Here is a 9,746-nt window from a genome sequence, read left to right as displayed (position 1 = left end):
AAATTTATTTTCTCATCGATAGTGTTGATGGAAATTTGGAATCTCTAAAATGAACAATTGGTCTTTATCATGTAAGTATATTATTTATAATTTTTGTTAATGTAAATTACACTTCTTAAAACAATGTATTTATAGGTATCTTTATATAGTTTTATTGAAAGCATTACATAATTTCCCTAGTATTTGCTTTGAACAGATTGCTGAACGTATTTTTGTTCGGTGAAAAGAAATGAACATTTTGAAGATTCTTTGTACCTCTCATCTTCCCAGCCCGAGTTTTGAGCCTTGCCTATAGCTCCTGAGCTGTGGTCCTGCTTCCTGGCTCTATCCTTCGTCTTGCTGCCTGGATCTGATGCTTGTGTTGTTGGCCTCTTTCCTGCTACTATCTACATACCTCTGTGTTATTCTGGGCCACACATCTCTCAACCACATCTGGCCTATGCTCCAGATTCTCCTGGGCTCATCTTCACTCCTCTGGAGGGGAACCGGGTGGGAAGGAGAAATTGGACTCCTTTGAGAAAATTCCCTCTGCTCCTTCATCCAGTAAGGATTTATGAAATGTCCATGGCCTGGCAGACTTCTGCAACTCTCTGCAAAGGCCCTGTCCTGTTCCTACCCTGTCACGAGGACAATAAAGGGACCCACGTGACCTTCTGCCATCTGTGTGTCTCTGTCCCAGGCCCAGTGACGGACCTGTGGGGTGTCTCTGCAGGCCTGGATCTCCAAGAGCCTTCGCTTTGCTTCTAGCCACAACTCCTTACTTGCTCAACAGCCACTTAATGGCTCAGTCGCTTAAGAGTGCGGTTGCTTCATCGCCCTTTCTATCAATTTTCCCATCTGCGGAATGGGGACTGTGATTCCGGGCTGACGGGTGTTGTTGTGAGCAGTAATGAATGTTTTGAGGCACGTTGAGATCTGTAGATAAACAAACCTCAAGAAGTACAAAGTGCTAATGAGCCCGTTGTTGAGCAACTTGCTTTGAGAGACTGCTTTGTTTCCCACAGAGGAGGAATCCGTTCCTAATCCCTGGGCAGATGGATGTTTTCCGGCTGCTTCTGGATGAACCAAAACAGTGGATTCTGAAGGGACTTTTCCCTAGACACACGTGGCTGTCAGGTTAAAGGGAAATTCAAAATTAGGTCTAAAGCAACACCAAAATAGCTCCCAAGTGAGCCTGTCTGATAACAGCGCCCCTTGATATGATTACTTAGCGCTTTCTAGAACAACATTTGCCCAAGTGTGGAATGAATACTATTGATGACATACAGATTATTTTAGATGGTCCATGGATGAACTCTTAATAACTTTCCATAGTTACACATTTTTTTGGTGGTTATTTTCTATCTGTAGCAAGTGATACTCTTTTTTTTCATTTGTCATAACAAGAATAACCTCCTTTACTGAGTCCTTACTATGCACTATTTTAAGTGCTCTACAGGAAAGCATTTAATCATTGCAACAGGGTAATAAGAGATTAAATGCTTCTATTACTCTCTTTGTACCCAGGGGGATATTGAGACACAGAGATTTAAGGAGCCTTACAAACTGTCCAAACACACACAGTTGGTAAACAGCAGAGATGGGGTTTCCATCAGGCAGTTTTGACCCCAGGGCCCATGTTCCTGTTAACCACCCTGTCATATTGCCTTTCAGTATATTTGCATTTACAGTCCTGGTATAAAGTATATTAAAATGGATTTATTTAAAGTTACAAAAGTATGTCGATTGGAATAAAATGATGCATAACAAACTAAGTCGAAAGTATTGAGATGGTTTGAGGATATGGTGGACGTTGCCGTGTGGAAATCAGATGACTGAAGGGCAGTGTGCCTTAGAGGGTGGTCTCGTGGCCACTGGGGTCAGCATTCCCTAGAAGCTGCTTAAAAAGTCACATTTACTCGATCTCTATGGGCTAAGTCCAAGAATCTGTATTTATAACCAACTCCTCAGGGCATTCCTATATATCATGAAGCTACGACACACCTGCTTCCCACAGCCCCAATTCCTGCCCAGGTTCGGGACAAATAACAACAACAACAGCTGATTGCCTGGGTGTTGCATTGGGTTGTCACTCCTTTGGCCTCACGTCGGGGAAAGGCAGAAGAGAAGTGACAGAGAGCTACTGTCCAGCGAGCGTCTTCTGTGTCTAGGCCTGTGCTGGGTTTGTACCTAACCCTAACAGTGAGGCCCATGGGATTAGGCCCATTTTACAAGATAAAGAAACTGAAGGGGAAAGAGGACAAGGGACCTGGCAGGTGGTGGAGCCAGGGTCAGCCCGGGCATGCAGATGTCCCAGCTGAGCCCTTGCCATTGTGTCCGCCCTCCGAGGCCAGCTGCAAGGGGCCCAGGGCAGGGCAATGAGCTTGCATTTGGAGAACTGCACAAACTCTTAGAGTTGGTATTCAAAGTAAAAAGAGAGCATTTAAGTCAAAGAACTGTGTCTGTTCCTACGTGTACCCAGTGTTTGGTGAGAGGCATGGATATAGGATAGAATCACACTCTTATCCTTTTTGAGATGTCTCATCTTAGTCACTGAGCCCTGCAATACCTAGTATAATTTGGGTGCCTCATGGGAACTTAAGAACTAGTTATTGATGTCCTAAAAATGGCACAACTTCCTAGCAATAAAGCGTCTATTGAACATTCACTGTACTAACAATAGCTGTGCTGATAATAGCAACACCAGTGACAATGGTGATTCAGTTAGGGTTGTTGGTGGTCCATTGGTCTGAGTGATGAACTCTAGCTCCTGTTGTGAACACCTTTGTAACTCAGTGGACTCACAGTTAAAGATTTATTTCATGGTTTGATGCTAGTGGTGTGGCTGTCTGGAGTGTTTCTTTTCCAAGTGGTGATTTGGGGATCTAGCTTCTTCCATTTTGTGGCATTGTCTTCCTGGCCAAGTAGCCTCCGAAGCTGCTGTGGAAGGGGAATGGTGTGGTGACAGCTCAGTGTGTTTTATGACCACCTATTGGCCAGAATCCCACTAACCTGACTACAAAGATGACTAAGAAACGTGGCCTTGTGTGTCTAGAAAGAAGAGGAAATGGGACTGCCTAGCATGTAGCCAGCTTCTGCCACTTTGCAAGCTACAGAAGTAGACCCCACCTAAGTTTCGAATTCATGGGAAGTTTACAGGGTAGCTGTCAGAATTGACAGAGGGTTGGAGAACCAGCTGGGGACCAAGGGTGGCTGGACAGCATCAACCACAACCAAGTTTAGCCTCAGAAGAGGGACCGCTAGAATATTCCACCAGCTCTGTGGACAATGCCTCTGACTCCAGGTGTTGCTGGACTCTTGATACCACTGCTACCATGAATTATGTCTGACTTCTTCCTGCATCTTCGTACCAGCATCACAGCTCCAGACAGACTGTCACTACGCCCTTCGCAGTGTCTGAGATTCCAGGGGATAGATCAAGCAGTCTCTCTCCATAGGCTTCCAGAGAGGGAGGTGATTTGAGACGTCCTGATACTAGTGAAATTCTCCCCAAATAGGTGGGGTTGATTGTTGAGAAGAAAAGAGAGCAAGAGAGAGAGAGAGAGAGAGAGAGAGAGAGAGAGAGAGAGAGAGCACAAGCGCTTGCATGAGAGAGATCTACTGTATTTCACAGCCTGTTACAAATTTACAAAGTGCTTTCTTCTTGTCCAAATTTGCATGATGGAATCAAGGGCAGTAAATTGGTAGGAAGTGGTCAAGCCAGAGTGCACGAGGGACTTCATGTATCAATTTGCTTGTTTGTTTATTGGTTCATTTATTCATCAAACATGTGAGGGCTGTCCGGAAACTATCCAGCTATGTACTATGCTCTCATTATATTAACAGTGGCTGGATACTTTCCTGACAGCCCTTGCATATTGTGTTCACTATGTGCTGGGCTCTGTGCTGAGCTCCAGGGACATGTTGGTGATCATGAGAAGGTTCTCCTCCTAAAAGGAGTCTTAGATTAGTGAAATTCAAATGTGGGATCCAAGAGGCAGGAGCAGACTGAGAACAGCAGACAGCCCAAGTCTGGGAACTGCACCAGGACAGGAATTGACAGATTATGTGTTTGACCTGAATCTCAGGGAGGTGAAGTGACCTGCTCAAGTCTCACAACTAGTCAATTATTGACCAGGGACTCCAGACGACATCTTCATGTTCATGTTCAGAAGCCTCCCTTCGCCCAGAGCAGCTCTGTGCAAAGCCGTGGGGGGAACAGTAGCTTAGAGCAATGGGAAGATCATAGGCTTTGGGGAGCCTGAATCTTCTACTTGCAAACTAGGTGAGATTGGCCTAGCATCACCTAACTTCCAAGCCTTAATCTTCCATCTATAAAATGTGGATGGTAATACTCACTTCCCAGTGTTACTGTGGAGTCTAACAGACGGCAAATCCAAAGAATGAAAGTGCCCTTTATAATGCTAGACATAGTAGGTGTTCAATAAACAGTAGCTACAGAGAAAGAAGTGTGAGATAGGGTCACTGCCTTCAAGGAACTTGTTCTTTACCTGGAAGGGGGTGGTATGTGGGATAGGGTGAGAGAGTGAGATTTACCTGTGTGTGAAAGAGAAGGAATAAGCACAAATCCCTGTGAGCTTGGCTATACCTGCACTCAGAATTCAGAGACGAGAGAACACTGTGTGGGCAGGGGTCAAAGACTTTGTGCAAGGACCGGTGAGGTGGCCAGGGTGGGGGCTTTGGTTCTGTAACCAGGCTCCGTGGGTTCATACCTGAATTCCATCTCCCTTATTAGCTCTGTGTTTTTGGGCAAGGGGATGTTATTTAATGTCATTAAGCCTCAGTCTCTTCTGCTTAAAACAGGGAGAACAGTGGTACCTACTAATTGGGTAGTTCTGAGAGTTAAATGAGTGAATCCATAGAAAATGCTAGCACAGTGCCTGGCAACTTAGCAATAGTGCCATGGATATTGTTACGGTGGAACTGAGCCTTGAATGATGAATAGATAAACCCCACCTCATCGTAGTAGTTGCAAGGATTAAATGAGACGGTGTGTATTTGGCGTCCAGCACAGTGCCTGGCACGAAGCGGGAATTCCTTGGATGCCCTTGCTCTCCAGGCGAAGGGCAATGCCTCATATGTCTTTTTATCTCCCATGGCCCTTAGCACAGTGTCTGGCTCAAGTTAGGAGCATGGAGAAGTCAGCTGGGAGGTTGACAACAAGTTAACAGGTGAAAACAGGGACATTCTAAGAAGGGATAGCATAAATGAAAACATAACAGTGGAAAATAGCTCCATTCACTAAAGAACTTCAGAATTCCTTTCATTTTTTGTAACGTTAATTAAGCGCTACTTGTCTCCCCCTGGTGGCCATCAAAAGCAAACACAGCTCACTTCTTTGGGGAAGGCGCCCGCAGCTTAAACAGGATTGCATTGCTCGCCTGAAGATCCTGTGCTTGGGCTGTGATTCAGCCCTGGAGCGTGATTCATGACCTGTGTCGACTGCAGTGACTTGCTCTTGGTGACATTTCCCGAACAGTGTCATAAGAACTAGCCTAGAAACGAAAGAAAGAGCTAGTTATTTTGTCTCTTCTCTCTTCATCCATCCAAATCCTTTGGAACTCTGCTCTTTGATGTTCTCCTTCAGGGACATTAGCGAGTATTCTCCTCTTCCCTATGTCATTTTGGGCAATTAATCCCATAACAATGACATTAACAACACTTCAGGTGCTAACTCTGTGGCAAGCACTGTTCTAAGCTCTCTCTCATCCTCCAGACAACTGTACAGGTATTGAACTACTTTGACACTAATGTTTCAGATAAGGAAACTGAGCCCCAGTGAAGCTACATAACTTGTGCAAGGTGACATAGCTAGGGTGGGGCAGGGCCAGGTTTCAGACCCAACCAACCCGGTTCCAGACACCAGGTTCTTAAGCCCTGTGCATCAGCCTCCCAGCCCATGTGCCCTGGTGACTAATCTTGGGCAGTTCCCTGGTATTACTGGGCTTTTGAAGTATAGGGCACTGTTCTCACACTTTACCAATCATACAAATCATGGAGAGAAATGGCTTTTTGAAAGTACATTGCTGGGTTCTGCCCTCAGCGATCCTGATCCAGATGGTCTGGGCTGGGGCCCAGGAACCTGCACTGTTCGCAGTGGTGATCTCTGGTAGAGTGGAAAGAGCACAGGTTTTGGGACTCGATCTTCTGGTTACCAGTTCTTGGGTCTTTCATGAATCGCTTTTAGCTTCCTCGCGTCTGTACCATAGGTACAGCGAGTCCAGCCTCAAAGTAGACGTTGTACGACTGAAATGAGGTGATTCAGGTCAGTGCCTGGTACACACAGACATTCCTTAGGTGCCCTTGTGCTCAAGCTGGGAGGCTGAGAGTGAGGGTCTTTAGTCACACATGCCATGTGAAAATGGGACTTTTTGGGTCAGGAATGGACACTTTCTCCTTAGAGCAGCAGTGTTACAGTGACAAGAGCGTCACTGACTTGGCATGAGCTGTGGCAGTGACTTCGTGCCTCCGTTTCTCACGACAGCAGTGTGGGTACTGTGCCTTGCACAAAGGGTAGTGGGGAGAACTCTCACATAAGGTTACACCTGAGACAGGATGCTTCCTTCTTGCAAGTATCATCCTTCTTACTCAGACCATTTCCACGTGGGGGCGCAGCTGAGTTCCAATCAGGACAGAGGCCGAGTGTGCAGGTCCGAGAAGACATGAACTGGAGCCTGATTTTTCCGGAAGGCAGACCCTCAGGACGCGGCAGGGCAAGGCAGGGAATAGCTCTCGGAGGCTGCAAAGCCTTGTCCAAATTCTCCGTAGAAGGGAGTGTTTCAGTTCAGGGAGGCTCTGGGGCAATTCCACGTGGCCCCTCGGGTTCATGTAGCCGTGGGATTGAGAGCCTCTCTTCATGGAGAGGGCAGGCACAGAGGTGGCAGCCTGGCTCCTGTGTTGTCTCCACAAATGGGATCAATAATGTTCGCTTGTCTGTCTCTTAACCCAGGTCTCTCTCTTCCTGCTTTCAGCACTTTGATATTTTCTCACTTTCTGTGTGTGAAGCACATATGTCTCATTGCTCACTGCAAGGACCTGAAATGCAGAAGCTGCCCTGTTAAAACCACTTCCACCGCTCTGAGTCACCCCAGCACGTGGAGCCTGGGAAGGCTGGCAGGGTTCACCCGGGAGGGCCACTCCTTCCAGGTGTCGCACTGTGGTCTATGGCGGGGCGGCCTCTGCTCTGGGTTTCCGACCAACATCTTCTTGTCTCTGCACTTGGTGCTCTGCCTGGGATGTTTTCTCCACTCCTCTCTTTCTGGACAACTCCCATTTATCCATTAAGACCATCTCCCTTTGGCTCCTTACCAGAATGTCTATGTCTCATCACTCTTGTGTTCCCGCAGCACCTCAAACGTCTCTGACACGGCACAGACCACATGGTTTTGTCATTATCCATCTCCGTCTCCCACCAGACTATGAGCCACTTGAGGGCAGGGATCATGTAGTAGCTCCCACGTAGCCTGCGCATCTGGCACATGGGAGGTGATTTGGGAATATGTTTTGCATGAATTATTCACAGTGTGGTTTGATTACTGTCATGGATCCTACTATGTGCCTGGGTCTCATGCCCACTGGATTGCTGGTCTTTGGACTCCTCCAGCTGCTGGAAGATTCTGTTCTATTATAACCTTGACAGAACTTGGACAATCTCTACTCGAGTGTTGTGTGTGGTGGGAGCTGACAAAGTTATTCATCCATCCCATTTTATCGTATAATAACCACAGTTATAAAAGGCTATTTTGGCATGTCATTAGTAATGATAGCAAACTATTTATGTGAGTTAGAATTTGTTTCAGTTGTGAGTGATAGAAAACCAAAATGACAGTGGCTTAACTAGATATTTATCCTCTCTCATGTAAATACCCATTGGCAACCCCATCCAAGACTGCTATGATGGTTCTGGGTTCTGCTCTACGAAGTCCGCAAGGACATGGGCCATTATAACCTTCCATGCTACTCTCCCTAGGGCTTAGTTACTGTTTTCCTGGCCCAAGATGGAGCTTTAGTAGTCACATGCTCATTCCAAACACAGATGGAGGAAGGTGGGCAGAAGGGGGCAGAGTGGGTGGGCCATCTGTCTCTAAAGAAGGTTCCCAGATTCAACAAGAGTTACCACAGGACACTTTGTGTACATCCCATTGGCAGAACTTAGTCATATGACCACTCCTACCTGCCTGGAAGTGTGGGAAATGTAGTCTTTATTCTGAGCAGCCATGTTCCCAGCTATGAAAGAAGGAGGAAATGAAATTGAAGAATATTAGCAGTCTTGGCTACAATATTTGCTTAGTAATTTAACATATCATTTTTATATCTATTATCTGGGCTGATACTCATATGGAAGACAGGGTAAGTAGTCTGTGGAAGGCCACACAAGGTGCGTAGCAGAGTCAGAACAGCTGAGAGGTGTTTCGATGCTGCACCCTTGTTGCTGTGCTCCTTCCAACGCTGGGCTAAAGTTGGCTTCTTTTCAATTACCCACCAGTCCTAGCTGTGTCAGCTCGACAGAAATGGAAGGAATACAGTCTTCCTGCTGGGTAGTAAGTGCCCCCCAACAGGGCCATGCTGTATTCTGCATACTCTGCTCTTCAATGCCCCCACATGTGCCTGGATGGCAAAAGTACACAATAAATGGTGGAACTGATAAATCACTGTGGAACCCCAATTCTTCTTGTTCAATAATTATAACAATGTATATTCCTATAGCATATTACAGTTAGTCTTTATATCTCTGTGGTTTCCAATCAGCTTCAGAGTTTATGGAGGAATTTACAGTTCACCAAGCTGTATTCTTGAGGAAGGCCTTTCTCTGGCACATGTGAAGGGGTTAATAACTTGATGAGGCACTTTCCAATGTGATGCCCCTTTAGTCATCGCTGAACTTTTCAGAGTGTCTTAGTCCATTTAGTGTTACTATAAAGGAATAACTGAGGCTGGGTAATTTATACAGAAAAGAGGTTTATTTAGCTCATGGTTATGCAGCCTGGAAAGTTCAAGACTGGGCACCTGCTGGGGGTCACAGGCTGCTTCCACTCATGGCAGAAGGTGTGGAGGGGAGCTGGCACGTGCAGAGATCACATGTCGAGAGAGGGAATGAGAGAGAGAAAGAGAGAGAAAGAGAGAAAGGGAGAGAGACAGGAGGGAGGTCCCAGGCTCTTTTTAACAACAAGCTCTCATGAAAATTAATGAGTGAGAACTCACCCCTAAGGGAGGTCATTAATCTATTCATGAGGGATCCACCCCCATTACCCAAACACTTCCCATGAGGCCCCACCTCCAACACTGGAGATCAAATATTAACATGAGGTTTGGGGGTATAAACATCCAAACTATAGCACAGAGCTTGGGATTATTATCCTCATTTTAAGATGAGGAAACTGGAGTTTAAAGAGGCTGAATAACTTTTTGTCAAGGGTGGAGTTGTGCTCAACCCTACCTAATGGATCTGGTCTTGGGATTCATCCATTCTTGATCACTCCTTAGACATAAAATGAATTACCAGCAACGTGTGCAAAGCGCTGCATGGGAGATACCAAGGATTATCAATGTGATATTTGCTGTTCTTGGAGTCCCAGGAAAAGCCAATTGCAGAGCCAGTCAGTACTAGGGAGTGTGTGTGTGTGTGTGTGTGTGTGTGTGTTTGATTCAGAAGAGAGTGTCGGGGGTCAAGCAGTTCCTAACTCAGTGGGGACCAGGGAGCTGGGAGGTGTGGAAAGTGTAAAAGAAAGTACGGGAAGGATAGAGGA

Source organism: Propithecus coquereli, unplaced genomic scaffold (assembly GCF_000956105.1).
Source record: "Propithecus coquereli isolate 6110/MARCELLA unplaced genomic scaffold, Pcoq_1.0 Scaffold234, whole genome shotgun sequence".
Lineage (NCBI taxonomy): Eukaryota > Metazoa > Chordata > Mammalia > Primates > Indriidae > Propithecus > Propithecus coquereli.
This window is presented reverse-complemented; position numbering follows the sequence as displayed.